The sequence below is a fragment of the Haliotis rufescens genome, unplaced genomic scaffold (assembly GCF_023055435.1).
Source record: "Haliotis rufescens isolate VD_foot unplaced genomic scaffold, xgHalRufe1.0.p SCAF_4, whole genome shotgun sequence".
In the NCBI taxonomy this organism is placed as follows: domain Eukaryota; kingdom Metazoa; phylum Mollusca; class Gastropoda; order Lepetellida; family Haliotidae; genus Haliotis; species Haliotis rufescens.
The window spans coordinates 46351118-46373034 of record NW_025964112.1 but is presented as its reverse complement, the minus strand read 5'-3'; the positions used below and the strand labels follow the sequence as shown (position 1 = coordinate 46373034).

Genomic DNA, 21917 nt, shown 5'->3' with positions numbered 1-21917 from the left:
GTGATTGAAAACATATGTTTTACTCAGTGACAAGTCTACCTATTCATATAATAGCTGCATATTAATTGATTGGTACCCTCATCCTTACAAAGTTTATATGTTATCATCTATTCTCAAATCCATCCCCACGCCTTCCACACCCCTCTCCCACTTTTTCCGCTCTCCCCTCAACCCGTGGTCCAACACGAGCTGCCCCCTCTCCCCGGCACCCCCACTCTCATAACCCCCACCCCCTCAAACATACCCAGTCACTTATACGCTAATCTCTCCCTGCGCTACTTCGCACATAATCTCCCATCACCATCGGTACTTTTTGATATTGACATGTACTGAACGTTCTGGGTGACAGGACCTAATACATTACATGTACATTTCAGATGAAATTGATTCGTGTATATATGAAAGACATGACAATCCCGCCTCTAATCTAGGCCTATCGGCAAAGCCATCTACCCTGGGGCTCAACGAACTTGCGTGTTCATCGGGTTCACGGCTGCCTGTCAGTGAAGGGTTGGGGCTGACGGGGGGGGGGGGGGGGGGGGGGGGGGGGGGGGGGGTTGGGGGGGGGGGGGGGGGGGGTTGAGGGGGCAAGGTGTCATGTCAATATCTGTCGTACGGACTCCTGATCAGGGGAGATAAAGCACAACTGAATACGTTCCAATTTACCTCTGTTGTATGATCTGTTACGTTTTAAAGGTAGCCATCGATCATTCATTTCAAGCGCCGCTTATGTCCAAAGCGAGGCTTACTTTAAGCGTCGTGGGCTTTTTTAACCAAAAGTCGTTTAAAAATAGCTTTCAATAAGGAAGATGTATTGTTGTTTCGTACACACCTGTGGATGGGAAAACAAAACAAATGTCGATTTCAAGGTCCGTGAATCTGTGATTGGTTATTTGGTGACGGACTACTTTCCGGATCGCAGTGCATTGATAGGTTTAACGCGCTTGTGTCGAATGCACCTACGTCTGTGTCGAAAGTTCAAGAGTTTTAGTGTGTTTAATATATGTTCTTTCATCATATCCAGATTACACTAGCACCATTGTCTTGACAATCCACAGAAACTTTTTTGGGTCGATGGAAGGTCACACTGAATATGAGTAAGCAGTAAGTCGGACGACTATTGTGTTAGGTATTAATGCGACCATGAGAATCAAACGATCATGAGAACAGAAAAAATATGCATTTTTTCGATGAATTGTGCAAGAAATAGATTACTGCACTCGTGCCATTTATCTTACAACTCGTTTTTTTCAAAACCTATCTGAGTCGCTATCGCTCGTTAGATACGTTTCGAAATTACTCGTTGTAAGATAAGATGTATCTGACAGTCATGTAGTAATTTCTGTGTAAACACAGAGGTTCCTGTAAAAAGGGATTTCAGTATTGTGGCGTTTTTAGTTCACGTGTTACTCGACGTCTTCAAGCCTTTGGGTATCTCTCAATAGCTTCCTTTAATTTAAACAATGGCATTTACTTATTCAAAGGTTATGGTTAGGTCATGGATTTGTTTTAACTACCACAAGAAACTAAACCTACCATTTTTTTAACGATGACAGTACACAATGCTTGATCTGAAGAACCATTTATTTAACCGTGTTTTTAAATCGTATTTTTTTTAAATGTTTTTATTTTTTAAATAATTTTAAAACGTTAATTGTAAGCAATGATAAAAAAATCTTATTTTGTCAGATTGATACTTTCTTTCTATGTAATGTGTATAGTTTGGAACAATAAATAACGATGCATTAAATATTCATAATTAAACACATAATTTACATAGAGAAGAACCATTGCCGGTTGCATGGTTCACAGTGGTCAAATGTCCCACACGAGTGACCTCCCTTTGACCGAAAGATTCACAACACAATATGTTTGTACTGCCATTCTGAAACGGTAGTAAAATACTGTCTTATTGCCCACGAACAATCGATTTGACAGCACATACATAATACAGGCAGTCTACTTGTGAAATATATCAACACCGAAGACCCATTTAACGTTAGGTCATAACGATTCTTAAATCCAGGGTTTTTTTCTCAGCTGAGTTGAAGTGAACTTTCAGGCGAACGAAGGCGGTAACATTGCAACCTTCTTGTCTTTTATAGAAAGAAAAATGTTGTGCTTGACAAGGTAACAAAGAAAACAGAAATATTAAAATATACAGATAATATAAATCGCAAAGCCGTTAATTAATTTCAATATAGCTATCATCTTTTAAAAATGGTGAGACATATTAATTTCATTATTGTGAAAAATATCATATAACATATGAGTTAAATTATAATTAAAATCCCCACGTTTAAATTACAGAACAAAGTACAGCGAGTGAGTATTGTTTTACGCCATATTAAGCAATATTCCAGCAACATCAGAGCTTGTGACACCAGAAGTGAACTTCACATTGTACCAATGTTGGGAATCGAACCCGGTTTCCAGCACACGCGTTACCCATAGAGCTAATCCACCACGCCTTGAATGAAAAACAAAATTCAACAGAGCCGAAGACCGACCGCGTTTATTCTGTCTCTATTCAAATTAACATCATTTGCATATTCATCATCACGTACAGGTGAAAATGTAATTCTCTTCGCTTCTAGGAAACACACTTCAGGAGTGTCAGGATAAATAGTATAACCTAGGTGTGTTTATCAGATCGACGTACAGGCAGAAACACATATTTGAACATTTAACTTCACAAAAGTTTAATTCGACTTGATTACTGAGCAGAACTCATACTTTTGCACAGTGATAAAAACAAGAATGCGAGAAGTTCCACAAAACAGTTGTGGATTCACAGAGGGAGATAACTCGTACCAGACTAAATATGATTCGAAAACACGTTTGAGGGAGCGACCATCTGATATTGTGGCAGACAAATTCTCTTTTTTTTAAGTCTGAAGCAGGAGTATTCTTTTCAAAAATTCTCGGGGACAATTCAATTTTTTTCGATAAAATCCCCTACCGGTCGTACAACAAACGCATCTGAGACGTAGAGATTCCATGAACTACAAGCTTCAGCAACCGATGCCAGTTCATTCATCTGTAACAGATACTAATATGTGACACGATGAGGTAATTCCGCATATCTATGACATCATCTGCGCGCTAGCTAAAGCAATCTGTTCGTTCATAATTTTTCCAACGAAATGCCCGTCATTGCTAAATTAGTACACACAGGTATTAGGCGTACGATAAGTTAGAATTGATCGGCTACTGAATCAGATCGTTGATATATTCAGTTGAGCATTCGTCGTTGATGTTTATAGTATTCATGCATTTATACTATGATTTCATATTAATAAACTCAATGTTTACATTGCAGATATTATCTTCACACAGACACTGATTTCGCGTTGACCAGGTAAGTTAGTATATTTATATTGAGGTTTTTTTTACGCCGCTTTTAGCAATATTCTAGCAATATAACGGCGGGGGACACCAGAAATGGGGTTCACACATTGTACCCATGTGGTGAATCCGGTCTTCGGCGTGACGAGCGAACGCTTTAACCACTAGGCTACCCTCCGCCCTACATTAATATGAATAATCACAACAATCACACATATTTATGATACAAAGGAGTGCGTTATGATCCCCTTGGGACTGAAAAGAAGAAATGTGCCGCCAGGTGTTTTCAGCAATATGAAGAAGAACATCACAACGATTTAATCATGTCTTTATTTAATGCATTTATTATAACGTTTACAAACTTTCATCATAAACGATGTTTTAATAATTGTTTTATTTGTATGATATAGGTCGCTTTGAATCTCTATACATGTAGTATACAGTAAATTAACCATTTGTCACAGGTTGATATACATAGAACGTTAATGTCAATACATCACGAATTGGTACTAAATATATTATGATAGAATACAATCACTTGTTTTGTTGAGGAAATGCAAATATAGCAATGTTTTGGGGAATAATACTTTTATACTTTTATAAAGTATACACTACTTGATATTGAAATTGTACTGTTCGGCATTTATATGAGAGTTGTATGGAAGTATAAACATGGTAGTGACTGACATTTTTTTTTTTATTTCAACATTGTATTGTCTCACGTACCGATTCTTCGTACCGAGAGAATTACTCAATATAATGTCCAGCAAACGGATTCATTTAACCGTATTCAAACAGTTTTCAAATAAGGAATAGTAGTTATTAACTATATAGCAGAAATGAATAAATCTAATATTTAAGTTACCACAACAAGGCCGTAGTTAACTTTATACTTTATTTGACGGGGGTGGGTGTGGCTGTTTTCTATTTTTAAAAATCCCCCCCCCCCCCCCCCCCCCCATAATTAAACTCCATATGTTGTTTAAACCTTTTGGATTTTTTTGTTTACACTTACTTGACGAAGTCTGTGAGTCCTTTTTGTCACAATAATCCATATCCGGGTCACATACACGCCCCCCGAAAGGTTAAATCGAGAAATACATAATTTATAACTATGTGATATGTTCTATATTTACACGAGAAATGACACAGACAAATATGTTTGAACTGAACAAAACGATCGAGCGAGGCAGAGACGTTAAAATTAATGTTTTACATATTGAAATGAGACATTATTGATATTGTGAGTAACGTTTCAAAACTTTAACCACTTCATCTATACAAATAGCATTTGCACACTTAGCACCACTATGCTGTCGTGTACATATCATAGGCGTTGAATAAACACGAGTGAAATCTACATCAGTCAATTCCAGACTGCCACACGTGACTCCACGCGCAATACATGTCGGACAAAATCGCAAGGACATGTTATAGGTTGGAAACACATTCTTTAACACAAACTATCCACAACGTACACATTCTGATAAATCACCAATCTGTTAGTGTCCGATACGCTGGCATATACATTCAATAACAGTGCTATGAGTTACCTTGCGGAGAAGATCAAAGCCCATTGAAAACTAACTTGTCATGAAATGGACATCTGAGGGCTTTGAATGTACCTGACAAACTGACAACCCTTCGTCCGTTGACACATTGTAAGGAGCAAGGTGTAGTACTGATATATACATGTGTATATTTCAAGAATAGCCACAAGGCTTATGCAGCCGCACTCGATAATGGGGAAGGTCAGTGGAAGCAGGCTGAAGACGGTGTTCATATCAATGTCGTTTTCATACCCTTGTCATTCGACATGCCGACACGTGTCGTTTGATCCGATGTAGATGTCAGCATGATTGATGAGTGGAATAATTACTGTTGATAGCCAACAGGTGTACATTTGAAAGCAATTCGTATCTTTCTTGTAATCCCTGTTGCTCTTTGTAAAGGCACGATTTCATTTGAATGACAAAAATACTCCTTGAACGATTTTCAGATGTATGTAATACTGTGAATGTGTTTGAAGAAAAAATTCATTTCATAAAAAAACGCATGAAATCTTGTTTGTATAATCTTGTGAATAGATTCATGTCATTTGTGATGCCAGAACGCTTTCATTGAATATTAATACCATTATACATAGTATAAATTAACAATTCGGTTAAAACATGATTCATAAAATCGGAACGTTAATAGAATTAAATTTCAAATTAAAACATGTCTTGGGGTTAGAGCACTTGCACGTCCTTCAAAACCATCCCAATGGAAATCCGTTTTTCCCTGTGTAAACTGAACTATTTCTCTAAAATAGTAATTGAATAGTCGACTATTCATCAGGGTAATAGTGCAAGCAACGTTACGCTGTACATAATGATATTGACAATTTGATTGACAGGTATGGAAAAGTAGTAGTTGTTATGTAAAGCATTTGCTGTGCAATACATACCACTATAGAAGTGTCATTCATGCGTGATTGACAGGGTTACAGACAGATCAAGTTGTTTGATAATCAAACAGATATTGCCATCTCGATTTGTAATAAACCACTGCGGCTTGATTGACAGCTATTGTAACGGTATTATAGTACGATCTGCAGCGACAGACCCAAGTTTGATGTTGCTCATAAAACGCATATTGTCAGTGGAAACAGTTTGTTTGAAAGCTATTACAACGTAATAAGTGTTACCTGTCAATCAAACTTTTGTGATGGGCGTATTCTGCAAGTTGCTCTTCTGATACAGTTCTATACAAAGCGTTGTGGGCTAAAGCAGTGTGGTATTGATCGTTAGAGCACGGGGCGGTCGGGTAGCCTTGTGGTTAAAGCGTTCGGTCGTCACGCCGAAGACCCGGGTTCGATTCCCGACATGGGTACAATGTGTGAAGCCCATTTCTGGTGATATTGCTGGAATATTGCTAAAAGCGGCGTAAAACCATACTCACTCACTCACTCACTCACTCGTTAGAGCACCCGAGGATTCATTGTAAACATATATGTCGGTATAAAAATGTTTTTATCATAATCATAGAATATACAATTACGTTTGAATAACATTTGTTATTAGTGAATTGTAAGAGTCTGTATCATGCGAGGCTTATGAATATAGAATTTTGTCTTCACAAAATGGAAACGGAACTGGTTCCAGTTTGTACATATTTAGCGTGAACAAAACCGCAATCCGGAACCAGTTACAACATGCAAGGGCGGACAACTCTTGAGGGAATCGATACCCCTACTTTGGACTAGACAATTTCCACATGGTTTGAAGCTAAGACAGTGCCCTGTGTTTCAATACACGATTGAATTTTAGGTGCTGTGGCCATTTTGAAACGTTGTTATTAATATTGTTAGATTTTATAATTTTTACGTTATATACAAGATCAAAGATTCAGTATTTATTTTTTACCTGATATGGGCAACTATCCTCGCTTATGCAGAGTATTATATGATCATTCTATAAGGATAAATGCCATGACCCATCGCAAGCTTCATCCTGACCCTGTTCCAGGATGTATGACCCTGAGAACAGCCATCCAATCAAATTGCACTCATGGGCGAGCGAAATTCTGTGCTATGTTAGAGTTTTGAAAGGCCTGTTTATCAAATAGAATGGAGATATAATAGCCTGGATAATTGAGGATGGTTGATAACCCAATGCAGGTATACCATAGAGGTTTCATGAAATGCACTCACCCAAATGTTTCAATAAAATAAATTTGATGTGGTTATCGCAGAGAGATGCGAGACAATGCATTGAAGTGTATGTTCAGCGTTTACTATGGCATACGTTGAAAAAACCTCCCCATCAGCAAGTAAACGGCTTTTCCGGGGTCCGTTTCGAAGGGGTTTTGGTTAAGCGTGCAGTTCTCAAAAGAATTAAATGTGTAGATTACATTTTCCTTAAAAGAGCCATAGATACATTGTAATTATATTTACAAATCTGGTTTTGCACCTCTAAAAATCTAATTTGGAAAATACATCCCAAAACCGTGAATTTATGAAACATAACCATGCAACACGCACAGAGAAGTCTCTACCCCCCCCCCCCCCCCCCCCCCCCCTTCCTCCACACACACACAGCCAAACCCCACGCCCCCTCTCCCTCCATCTCTATCATATAGATATTGTTGTGGCTTATTTATGCATGCGTGTTTATGTAGGTACCTCAATTCCACTTTACAATGTCTGTTTAGCCGATTTGTAATCTATTTCTTAAGCCATGAAATTGACAAGTGGGTGACATATCCAGCCACGCAATTGCTATAGGACGCGGCAGACATGTACAATTATTCCTCAGGGGATATGTGTATAATTATAGTAATAGCCTTGACCCACAACTCAAAGAACATAAATGCATGACTGTGTAGTGTAGTGTAGCTTACGAAATCTCAGCACGTTGTAAATACCACGCCGGGAACAGATCCATTTACCTTCCACGTCGACTTGTCATTTATCACAATTTATAGGTGTATGTGCTCAAAGGACATGCTAATGTATCGTTTATGATTTGTTTGTTTGTTGTTTAACGCCGCACTCAGCAATATTCCAGCTATATGACGGCGGTCTGTAAAAAATCGAGTCTGGACCAGACAATCCAGTGATTGACATCACGAGCATCGATCCACGCAATTGGGATCGATGACATGTATCAACCAAGTCAGCGAGCCTGACCACCCGATCCCGTTAGTCGCCTTTTACGACAAGCATAGTCGCCTTTTACGGCAAGTATGGGTTGCTGAAGACCAATTCTACCCCGGAATCTTTACGGGTCGTATCGTTTTTGAACTGAGTCAGGTTGATAAAGGCTTTTGACAACATCTGGATTGAGTCAGTGAGTCAAAATGCGTCTAAATGAACGAATGTGTTTAATAATGACACCGGGTATTTATATATGAGGTGAGGTGAAATTAGGTTTAACGTCGCGTCCAAGATTATAGCACTTTCTTAGCGACGTGCATGCACGTGTGTGAGTGGCTGCTTGTACTAGTCCGGACTGATACCGATTTATAGTGAAAGCTGCAAGTTGAGCATGAATATCCCACTCAGACACAGAAAACTGACTCCAAACCGATACTTGTTTTAGCCCCTTAATGCCGAGCGCCAAACAGGGTAACAACAAGTTCCACCTTTTAACGTCTTTTGGTATGACGCGGTCGGGGATCGAACCCCGGACCTTCCGCTCTCCGGGCGGACGCTCTACCACTAGACCACGGAGGCGGCCTGTATAGTGTGTATTTTCACAATGGGATCTCATGGTAAACATCCGAATTATGCAATTACAAATGTAATTATAACGAATGTTACACTTGAGATAACACTTTCGTAGTGAAGTCCAGATTCTAATACATTTTAAGGGTTAAGCCCATTCCGGATATTGAATATAATTGTGGAAATATGGGTGCTGCAATTGTACTATTATTATAGAAATATTTGATTCTGATTAATCAATCCTAGGTTTCAAGTTCAGTTTACCGGTATCAAATCTACACATTTCTCCTACGAACAGCTGATCATTGTAACTCAAAACAATTATGATTACTTGATTCTATACTAAAAAACACAATACCAGAGAATAACTTGTCTCGATTATCCGCCGAAACAGATTTCATTGGGGGTATAAAGCAACATGGCGGTGACACTTATGTGAATTGATCGCGGAAAATATATGATGACACCAGGTGTTCACGAAATGCCGACCTGTATATGACACATATAATTCATTGAAATAAACAAATGTTTATTTATTTATTTCACATAAAACTGATTGACCACAAGTAAAAATATGAACGTAGTTTCTTGAACTCGTTCATATGTCGCTGAAAGTGTAACACGTGCATTCCACATAACTTTCGATTACTGTAACAGATGTAAGAATAAAATCAAGATGAAATATCATACCTATTCACGTATGATTCACAATTATGGCAACATAATCTGTATTCAATATATATGCATATTAAGGAAACAAAAGTTGTATATTGGAATTTCTCTTAGAAAACAACGCATTCCAACCGGCAATTTATACAAACCCTATATAATCATGCAAATGACACCGAATTAGTCGTTTTTATAAACACACTTCCCTAATGTTTAATGCATGTCTCCTAGATTCGTTTATATAATTACCTTCTGTGCAAACCATAGCCAAACAGTTTGGAACGTATCAATGGCGACAGACCCCTGATGATATAACGTCCCCGACAACGAATTGTCATTATCAAGACGCCATATTAATTCGAACGAACTTAGTGACGTGCTTACATTAAATATAAGTCCACATAACAAGCTTTTCAATGATCGCATCATTCTATTTTTAAATCATCTGCCGTGGAAGTTAAAGGTCAAAGCGCTATACATTATCGTTGTAGACCAAGAGAAAATTTAAGGGATACACGACAGATAATTTCTATAGTAACATAAAGACCGAGTGTGTAAACTGGTCATCCGATAAGATGTGTTTACTCGTAGGGAGTCTTATCACGCTGGCCTTGTGGTGCTGTAATTTAATTGTGGCACTCTTACCATTAAAGTTTATTGTTGGAATGAGGGGGGACTTGTAGGGCAGGAGTGTGTGTAAACAGACGGAGGGGAGGGGGAGTTATTACCAACTTATTGACAGTGGCACGGGAGGGAACAGAGTGCACGTAGACTCAACGTGGGGATTCTGGGGTAGATGGGTTTTTGGAGGAAAGTGGGGATTCTCGGGTATATGGGTTCTTGGAGGAGAGAGGAAAGTGGGGATTCTGGGGTATATGGGTTCTTGAAGGAGTGAGGAAAGTGGGGATTCTGGGGTATATGGGTTCTTGAAGGAGAGAGGAAAGCGGGGATTCTGGGGTATATGGGTTCTTGAAGGAGAGAGGAAAGTGGGGATTCTGGGGTATATGGTTTCTTGAAGGAGAGAGAAAAGTGGGGATTGTGGAGTATATAGGTTCTTGAAGGAGTGAGGAAAGTGGGGATTTTGGAGTATATGGGTTCTTGAAGGAGAGAGGAAAGTGGGGATTCTGGGGTATATGGGTTCTTGAAGGAGAGAGGAAAGTGGGGATTCTGGGGTTTATGGGTTCTTGGGTGAGTGTGTGGATGTGTGAGTGGTTGGTTAAGTGGCTGGGTGAGTGAGTGGATGGTTGAGTGCGTGGATGGATGAGTGGGTAGGTGAGAAGGTGGATGAGATCCTGGATGAGTTGGTGGATGAGCGGATGGGTGAGCTACGATGTAACAACTGAATGTGTGCAGACAGTCCCATGTAGCGCAGTTCTTAGACTCTTTCTTAAACAAAGTATCGATTTCCTTGTCAATTATAGCCGTGATATTGATAAATGTTGCATTGTACAATATTCACTCAATGGGACTAATGAGTGAATGAATGAATTATGCAGTATTAGTATCAGACCACAACGGAATGTAAGGGGAATGTCCAAAGTAGCACTGACTGTAGAGGTTATCCACAATGGTGAAACCAAGGGTTTGGTACTAACACACGTAAATCAATAGGATCATAACAGGATAAACTAGCAAGACTGTGAAAAAAGACCATTCTTTAGGAAGTAAAGGAAATTCAATTTCTATGACTTCTAAACTTGTGTGAATCCAAAGACAACGGGAATTGAGTTGTCAAACCAATGATCTCAATGAGGGGAAAACTGGGATTCGAACCCAATATAATCCTAATACGAATAAATAAGAGACGCACACCGAATTTATACATGCTGGGGTAGATGACAATGGGATAGAAAAACTTGGTGGAATGAAAGAGATCAAATAAAAGCGAAATGTCCCTATTCATCAGAAATCTCAGAGACTATATACTATGAACATTTGTTTTTGAACCACGGTCAGATAGTGATGATACCTGGTGTTCGCGATAATGTGAGAGTATCCTGCCATAACAAACACACGCAAAGGCAAGTCAATTGTTCACCCCCGAAAAACACAGGAAAGGTACAAGTCAAAACAGGGAATTGTGTCGGACATCATTTTTGTCGCAGATGCGTCAAATTTCGAAATGTAATACACAAATAAGGAATGTTTAAAAAAGTTACGAGGACCCAGTAGATCGCATTGTTTAAAAAATATCCATAACATTTTGAGATTGATTTGGATAGTATCAGATTCCGCACTTCCGTGTGTGGAGATATTTAGGCTCTCATGAGATAAAAACATTCATCTTTGGCCAGACAGGCTGTGGTCTTTTTCACCCATACTGATTTACTACTGATCATGGAGTAAGAAGTGTTAAAAAGAAAAAAATGCTTAGTTGTCAGTCACATGCCAACGTCGTGATTTTTATAACAATATTTCAAAGTTTTTCGTAACTTGAAAGTTAGAATCGAGCAAAGCCTTATCAAATATGTATATTTGGACTGACTCAAATCTACACACGGCAATGCTGACAGCAAAACAAGATGATTAACAGACACACTGGTGGACAGACTGATGTACAGTCAGACTTGTATATAAACAAACTGATGGTCAGGTCAGTGGGCGGACGTTTCTCGCAGACTGGCAGATGGACAGATTTATAGTTCACAGGTCAGACAGACACATTAACATACAGACAGTCAGTCAGTCAGACATGGCGTAGGTTCCTGATTAGACATACGACATACAGACATACGACATACAGACAGATGGACACGCATCAAGACGTTGGCAGATATGGTGCTCAGAATAACAGAATGTGGTAAAGGATGTCTGCGTGTGCCTGTGTGCGCGTGCGTGCGTGCGCGTGTGTGCGTGTGTGTGCGTGTGTGTTGGATATACGAATCATTTAAAATACATATATAACTGATATAACGACATATTAACAAGCGACAATGTATGACCAATTAGTTATAGCATTTTTATAAAAAGGTCAGATGTGCCTTTCAGCATTACGTGTTTTGATTTTTTATACTTTTTTAGGCAACAAAGACTTCATCATTGTGGACAGATTTATCGTGTTTACTTTTTTATCTGCACAGATGTGCCTCGTCATGTCGTAAGAAGTTGTAGAAAGAGGAAGTGAGTTGTGTTTTACGCCGCTTTGAAAAATATTACAGCTTCACGGCGAGTCAGCTTCGTGTGGGAAAAAAGTGATGCAGGTTTTAGACGATATTATATTTTTGAACCCATGAGCATAGGTATCAGTATGGTGCTGAAGCCAATAATCACTAACATGGTTAATTATCACTCGCGACCAGCGGATCCTGGCGCGGTAAAGGGACGTAGCTAATGACTACTGTACGCACTGCAGCGTCTTTGGCCACCGTGGTCTCGTGCTCCACCTATAAAACGAGAAACTAGCTGGACAGACCAAAATCATCATACATTAAGTTTTAAGCCTTTTAGGAAAAGTCGTTTCTATTTTCGATATTTATCTACATTATTTACAGGCCCATTTTGTTATGAATGCAGATGTTGTGTACAGTTACTCAAATTATTGCCATTCTTTTGCGAAAGCATTTTTTACAGTGACAAGCATCCTGCATTATACATTCACCCGAAGTGTCACAAAATTCTGACGTCGGTCGCGACAATCGGGTCACGGTTTAATTTTTACGACAACCGTAAACCAGCACCGTCTGGGCCGGTTTTCGTCACACAGACAGCAACATGGCCGCACACTGTACGTATCAAATACGGCAGTAAAACTGTCTATGGCGGCGTCTGGGCGACCTGTTACCTATATTAATTTTGCACCTCCTTCATTTCAGCGTAGTTATCGCCATTGCCTCGGGGATTCGGAGAATGTATAGCAACCCTACAGAGTGTAAGCACGTGGTCGTGGAGAGACGGAAAACATGATCAGATTTGTTGAATTTCTCGCGTTTTGCCTTCAGGGGTGAAACTCGCCTTGTCGTCTGTTGGGTCTTAGCAAACATGGTTTGCTTGTGTTGACGCGAGTATGTAAGTTAAATTTGAAATGATTTATATATACCACGAATTTAACTTCCAGGCCTCACACCCGCCCAGAAACAATCGCAACGGTCTGGAGCACATAAGTTTCACCTATTCCGAGGCGTGTCTGTCAATTTCCCTATAGTTTTGGTCGTGACCCTCCCAGGCGAGTCTAGATACCAGTTGGCCTTCTCAGGAACACAGTCCGAGGCACCCTCATCCTAGACTTGCAAAGTCTCTATTGCATCATTATTAGTTTAAATCGGAATTTCTTGATTATTCAAATGACAAGAACAAGTTTTCCCTGGGGCTGGCGTTCTTATCTAGACTTGCCTATAATAAGAATAGAATTACTGTACACCAGTGGATTCACCAGTCAGTTCAGCCTTGGAGCAAGGTTATCCTTATCCTAAAATAGACTTACCATGTATTTGGAAAAGCAACGTTATTTGTGATTATATTTTTAAGGCACATTTGATCTTGCCCAAGACTTGTTTTCGAATGATTATTTATACCTTTACATTTACAGAATTCTTTTTCAAATTCCGCCTGGCATTTCTTGTCTTTTCCAAGTCATGGTGAAATTTCTGGTTACTTTCATTCCCAATTAATAGCAGTTTGAAAGGGAAAGGTTGAAAGGAATGGAAACCATCGCGGTCTGACTGTCATTGTGATCCGAATTAAAACTATTTCAGGCTACATCCAATCGCGAATGTTCTCTTCATGTCGAGCACAAGACCATCAGTTCCAGCTCATGGCGTCTTGATTTCTCGGTTGTAGGCGCTTTAGATCTAGAGCATATATATTTTATTCAAATTTCACGGAGAGACACAGTTTGCTTACCGTGCAACTAAGCGTTTCAGTGAAGGTATCGCCAAAGGCCTGTCATTCCAGACGTTTGTGTTTGACATTTAGAAGAATTTGCTAAATATGACAGGTCGCTTGTCAACATGATGCACATGGTTATGTCATGCTAAAGCTTTTAGCCTCCTTACATACCTGACATTTGCTTTTTGTTTGTTTGTTGTCTAACGCCACACTCCGCCATGTGACGGCTGTTTGTAAATAATCGAGTCTAGACTAGACAGTCCAGTGATTGACATCATGACCATTGATCTCCGCAATACGATGACATGCATCAACCAAGTCAGCGAGCCTGACCCCTTGATCTCGTTAGCCTCTTACGACAAGCATAGTCGCCTTTTACGGCAAGCTTGGTTTAGGGAACATCTTCACTGGTTGATATTTAACAAAAATAACATTTGCATTTTCAAAATGAAAATTGGCGGTGCTAGTCGTCGTGCAGCAGGGCATGCTTAGCCTTTTCGCGAACACTTGGTGTCATCACAGATCAAAACATATCCCAACAGCCCTGTGAACAACATAAACATGATCAAAACATGCAATTTAAGCATATATTCACACTTAATGATCCGGGTGTTTTCTGGCCTAATGGTCCATGAAATCCACATCACTATAATAAAATATTTTCAGTTGCCTACCCGAGACTCAATTATCTCATGACATTAGGCCACAGAAAAAACAAGTTTCTCATCAATTCCAGATTTTAAAAATGGCAAGGTGACTTTTTGTTTTTTCTTTAACCACGTTTGTATACATGACCTTGGGCGGTCGGGTAGCCTTGTGGTTAAAGCGTTCGCTCGTCACGCCGAAGACCCGGGTTCGATTCTCGACGTGGGTACAATGTGGGAAGCCCATTCTTGGTGTCCCCCGCCGTGATATTGCTGGAATATTGCTAAAAGCGGCGTAAAACCATACTCACTCACTGTATACATGACGTCGTTTTCAAACAACGAATGAAAGAAGATACACACAAACACCAAAATATGTGTGATTGCACAATTCAAAAAAGGAAAGTAAACAACATGGCAGCGGAGCAGTAAAGGAAAGATAACTCTAATTAGAGACTGAAATCTATAATTTTGTAAAAAATAGGAATGATTGAAGTCGGAAACGTGAAAGACCACTTTCACACGCTGGATTTAAATATCCCGCACGATGATGAGAAATATTTCTCTTCCGTATGATCAGTAACACGGGATGTGACTGAACGGCATTAAAGACACAAAATAAGTCCTCAACATTTCATGACCATCGCCACTTTTTAAGGTTTTCAATGTATTATTGTATACTACTCAAAACAAGTTAAGGATTACTCGATACTTTAATGTTACTGTTGTTAATCCATCATGCTAGGACAGATGAACTTTAGTGATATGAAAGAATCGGGGGGGGGGGGGGGGGGGGTGCTTAACTGTTTGTTTTGTTGTTGTTTGGGGGATTTTTTTGGGGTAATATATATATACTGAAAACAGTTTGAAACTTATCAAATACTTTGGAAGTAAACAACACACGTTTGTTGATTGGTCCAATATGTCCCACTTATCCTCTGATGAAACGTTTATTTATTTATTTTAACTGTTTGGTTGCCGACTAAAGAGATTGGTGTGGTCAGGCGACTTGATTGATGTATGCCATCGTATCGCAATTGCGTAGATCGATGCTCATTATGTCAATCCCTGGATTGTCTGCTCCAACTCGATTTTGTTTACGGATCGCACTCACATAGCTGGCATATTGCAAACAAAACCTAAGTATCAAGAGAACTGTGCTGTGAACAGTACTCGAGGTACAATACCTCTTGTCAGTGGGATGCAGGATGAAAGCCAGCTGTGATGCGGGTCCCAGACGTTTACCACGCCATATTATTTGGTGAAATCCATGAACAAGGTATGGTGATGATATCACCAAATTAAGAACATAAAAACACTGAACAAGGAAAATTAAAACAGCTTCTGTTCAGATGGATATTTTTGGTATTTTATTTGGTTTAGTCTCTTTTGTATCTTTCTCTTCCTAATGACAGTCCCTAGAAATATCTTGTAGTACTAGGTCTTGTCTGCCATACAGAACCTGAAACAAATATATCCATTACAGCCCATGCAAGTCTATAATCGTCTAGATCACCGCTGAGTGTATCTGGGCTCCTTTTTATTGTGTTTTGTTAAAATAATTTACAACTGTTATTTCTACAAAATTCAGAGTTCAGTAACTAGATGTTAGTCTTTGATGTAAATAGACATTGCGCGATTCACAACTCTGTGCAATCTACTAATGACGCTATCTATATAACTTCAGCTGGTCCTTGCAGATCGCTGAATTCGCGCTCATGTTAAAGAATTCATGTTTTACGCTTAATGAATCCTTTTTTGACATTTTTAAACACTATCTTTATTAAGTAAAATGTGCATTTAGCAAAAATAGTTTTCATTTTCTAACGACATTTTTCCCATCTTGTTTCGACCCACAATGTTTAATTGCAGTAAGACCGTGACGGCAGGTGTGTTGTACACACATTCTTGAAAAAGAAATTATACAGTACTTCTTTTTGACGGGGAATATACCAGCCTGTGCCGAATTCAACCGTGATTCATTTCACATAACAACACCTGATCACACCTGTCAGTCTATCTTGTCTGCAGTGAAATCGACAAGAGTGTCTCATGACAGTTACGGATGAGCGATCAACGTTCACGTATCTTCCCAGGTTTCGCTATCTGCGGACAATAGTCGTTTCAACATGCTGGTAAATCTAGAAGCTTGTATGCGTTGAAACACATAAAAATAAAAGCTGCAACGCGCAGAAATACATTATCTGATATGATTTCGTGGCAGGGCTATTGAGAAGGCAGTGAAATTTGATAGCTATCGTTCACGGGCTCTTAACGGACGTACAGTTCAGAAGTTTGTACTTTTCAAAGTCGTTAATGGCATGATCATCACCGTGAATGGGTGTGTGTACAAAGGTACAAGGTGTATCTGTGTTGACAGTTTGCAGTCATACCATATACCGAACAATCTTAGTTAGGTCATAAACTATTTGTTAAATTATACCGCCCTAACCCACGCCTGTCATTAACGGTTGGCCTTAACGTCATTAACTTTTGGTCTCAACGTCATGTTCATGATCGACCAAGACCTCTGTAATTAACTTTTAGCCTCAACGTCATGTTCATGATCAACCCACGCCTGTCATTAACTTTTGGCCTCAACGTCATGTTCATGATCAACCCAAGCCTGTTATTAACTTTTGGTCTCAACGTCATGTTCATAATCAACCCAAGCCTCTGTCAATAACTTTTGGCCTCAACGTCATGTTCATGATCAACCAAAGCCTCTGTAAATAACTTTTGGCCTCAACGTCATGTTCATGATCAACCAAGGCCTCTGTAATTTACTTTTGGCCTCGACGTCATGCTCACGATCAAAACACGCCTGTCATTAACTTTTGGCATCACGTCATGTCCAGATAATGTCTTGACCTTTGAATACTTACATCTAATCATTCACATCTGGTATTGATAGTTTTCTTAAACCGATGAGTAGATGGTTTTTTAATTGAATTCTTTGGATATGCCATTTCAGGTGACTTCTTTTGAGCATAAGTCCGTGTGCTTCTCAGTGAGTCGCATAGCATGGTGATATATGTCGCAGTTACAATGAGCGAGATGTTTCACATTTGTGCATTATTCACTGCAGCGGAGCCTGCATTCCGTCAGTTAGAACAGGTCTTTAAAGACATACCGACGTGTATACAAGCTGTGAAAGTGACTTCATGAGATTATTACGCAGTGTTCTACTGTTAGGTTGTCGAATTTCGTCATGCGTATTTTACGCAAGCAACTCAAAATTAATTGGGTTGTGATTATTAATAGTGCTTTAATTTGCGTATTTTACGCAAATACGCAGCTTTTCTGGAGCTCTGTCTCACTGTGTGCCAAAATGTTTCTTAGTTCAAAGGAATAAAAATAGATCTAACTGGAAAGTGAAATAACAGGTCCCAAGTTAGACTTGCACAAGTCTCGGAAATAATTATAAGTTTCAAGCAAAATCCCCAGATACATAAAAGATCAAGATGTCCCTATAAGAGGCTGATGCATTATCCGCCTATCTAGAATATATAGACTTGTCTTACTGTATTTACTGGAATTATTCAGTACAGTCTTGGCGCAAGGCTAGTCCTGTGTATCCGATGCCGGCCGTACGAGCGGACAAAGAGGATCGGATGGACCGGCTCTGGGACTTGGCTGATTGTGGGCCATCGTTCACCGATGGCGTGGATCGTTGCTCATGATTTCAGTCACTGGTTCGAATATCCAGACCCGATTACTTACATACCGTCGTGATATACCTAAACAACTGATCATGTCAAGGCAGTCCTCCAACAGTTTAACACAGACGTACGCCAGCCTTAACACTAAGACCGATTTGGGGAAATGGGCCAAGGTGTGTAGACCATGGCCACACTGGTACTACTTAGAGAATTTGCCGTGGTCTAGTGAATCGAGTGTCTGTTCGGAGAGCGGAGGGTCGGGGGTTTGATCCCCGGTCGCGTCATACCAAAAGACGTTAAAAGATAGTACTTATTGTTACCCTGTCTGGCGCTCGGCATTACGGGGCTAAAACAAGGACTGGTCGGTTCGGAGTATACTGTGTCTGAGTGGGGTATTCATGTTAAACTGCGGCATGGTATCTCAGTGTGCTAGCACTATAACACCGGAATAGTCCGGACCAATACAAGCAGAGACACACACACACAAGCAGAGACACACACACACAAGCAGAGACACACACAAGCAGAGATACACACACAAGCAGAGACACACACACACAAGCAGAGACACACACACACAAGCAGAGACACACACAAGCAGAGACACACACACACAAGCAGAGACACACACACAAGCAGAGACACACACACACAAGCAGAGACACACACACAAGCAGAGAGACACACACAAGCAGAAGCAGAGACACACACACACACAAGCAGACACACACACACAAGCAGAGACACACACAAGCAGAGACACACACACACAAGCAGAGACACACACAAGCAGAGACACACAAGCAGACACACACACACACACAAGCAGAGACACACACACAAGCAGAGACACACACACACACAAGCAGAGACACACACACACAAGCAGAAGCAGAGACACACACACAAGCAGAGACACACACACACACACACACAAGCAGAGACACACACAAAAGCAGAAGCAGAGACAAACACACACACACACACACACACACATGCATGCATGTCGCTTTGTAAGTGCCAAAATCTTGGACGCGACGTTAAACCCATTTCACCTCACCTATCACGTAATATATTGTTGCACTGCGTTATCAGGGCGGGCAATCTGCGTGTATTTTAATACAAACGTCAAACTTACAATTAATAATTATATTGTGCACAACAGAGAATTTATGTAAAATAAAAAAGTTCATAGTTTATACGTTAGTTTACATCATCACAACACATTTCAGCCCCAGTGTCATCGCAAATTCTTTAATTCAAAATTGAACAAATTCCCAAATTGTGAAAACAGATGCATCTTTTAACCGCTTACAATGCTATAAAGCAGAAGAGATAAACTGCAAAAGTGTCAATTTCCATTAAAATTGAGGATGCATACATTTCAGATAAAAATATTTGGCCATTGTCATCACAATTGATCGTCCATCCTGCGCAGTTTCCTGGCTCCTATTTCATCTGTTCCAGGGCTGAAATACAACCCTGTTGCAAGCCGAGGGAGGAAAAACCCCGGCAATTCAAAAACTTCTGCAATATTTAAAGTTTATCAATAATTCCTCATTAAATCACTCGCTCGGAACGTAGGCCTTTGTAAATGTTTTGCCACGAACAACAGAGCCTACCACAGAATACCTTCTCGGTAGCGATATTGGGCGTCTGGAGATATTTGATACACACAGAAGGCTTACGTGCCCAGTTTATAGTCACGAAACAGCACCTTGAGACTTTCAGGTGACTAGTTTATACACGAAAGGTGGTCTTGGTGTGGTTTTAACTCACGTATTGGGAGACGAAGCACATTGTCTTCAAGCGATCTCGAGAGGTATGTACTGTCTTTGTGAACTGGCTCGTTGAAAGGTTTAATTTGCTACTCGGTTTGAACTTCATGAGGTTGTTTTTGCTTCAGTTAAGATGGACTATGGAAGTATTTCGTATCGGATAGTCTGTAACCGATTCACCTATTATGAATACATTTTCAACTAAATTTCTGATAATTCTGGAATTTACCTTTGCCGCTCATTTGTGTGGCGATGGTGGCCAAATGTGTTGAACAATATGGTTTCCTTGTCGGGTATAGTTTTAAATGTTAGGTTCATTAAAGTGTTAGAAATCCGTTCCAAACATTAACTACGAAGAGGCCTATTCATATACTTTCTTATGAAACATTCAAATGTGTCAGTATTAATTTACACATCATGTACTTACTTGAGGTTTTCCCATTTGTCGCATGTCACTTACATGTACCGTGAAACCTCACGAACTCAATTGAACCGTTGAACATATGTCAGGTTGTCGGTATTTCGAGACATGCGAAGGATTGAGTTAAGAGGGTTCAACGATAAAGTTTTATCGTTTATGTGTTCGAGCTAACGATTTTTTTCTTCGAGATAACGAGGTTTTATTTTATTCGAGAGTCCGTTGTCTCGACATAATATTTTCGACGAAATATCTTTATGGCCCGTGGAATCCTTTAGGAATTGTGGCTTTAACTCGGCACTCCGCTTCTTTCGAACAACGGATAACTGGACGAATATTTGACGCACACCACACTTGGGTATATACTTGTATTTTGTCGATATTAACGCTGTCCCATGAACCCTTATGTAAGTTAGGATGATATAATGTAAACCAAATGGCAATAGCAATGTAATATATAATACTCAAAACAAATCAAGAACACCACTTTTTCACATCAGGTTAAATCTGTCATGGCCATGACAGCTTAATTATAGTCACATGAAAAATAGAATGTTCTTAACTTATTTTGAATAGTATACATTGCATTAGTGTTTAATCAAAGGTTCCTGTCAGATGATGAATCTGTGTTCCATGCGTTGGGTCACAAATGTATATTCAATTATTTTGGTGATTTCCTTCAAATGTAAATCTGATTAATGGCGGGATTGGGGGATTTTGTCCGTAACTTACATCTCAAACTTCTTTGTGAAGTGTATTAATAGTTAAAACATGCCTGTTTCGAAAATGCGCCGGAGCAGGTCCCATCGAGTACATTTCGATGTTTCTTATGTTCCAACATTGAAACTCCAAGCGCAAAGGAATGATAAATCATTTCCGTGGTGGAGGTTTTCTAGTTATTTCTGGAGTAGTTGGTCTTTTTCTATGTGTCTTCCCTAAAAACACGCGACACGTTTACACCGGTCCCCCGTGACCTACTTTCAAAGTGCAGAATTCATTCCTCGTTCGACCAAAACACGAACCCAAGAACCTCCTAACTCGAACCCAATGACAGTACTAAATCCTAATCGTCGGCCTTCAAGTTCGAAATAGCCAAACTCGAATCTCTCAGAAGCCACAATAATCAGATCTCACATATGCGACCAAATGTGACGACTGCTGATCACAAATCATAGAATTGCAACCGAGAAGCGTCCCTTCCTTGGCTCATGCGACAGCTTGTGTCGGACAGGTTGCCGTGCCAGGTTAGGATGCTTCCGTGTGTTAAGTTACATTGTCGTGATTTATTTGTGTCTCGCACAAAAACCAACCTCTCCACCATTGTGACTCCCCGCCTGTATTCTATAAACTAGGATCAGCTCGCCG

At 39.8% G+C, this 21917-nt stretch overlaps 1 long non-coding RNA gene across 1 annotated transcript in view; it reads left to right on the top strand.

Annotated features, from left to right (window-relative positions):
• LOC124152056 overlaps positions 1–21917 on the top strand; it is a 90570-nt gene that overhangs the window by 18994 nt on the left and 49659 nt on the right. The window contains exon 2 of the long non-coding RNA XR_006863458.2: positions 3323–3361. This is a non-coding gene — a long non-coding RNA (uncharacterized LOC124152056). The remainder of the gene's footprint in view (positions 1–3322; positions 3362–21917) is intronic.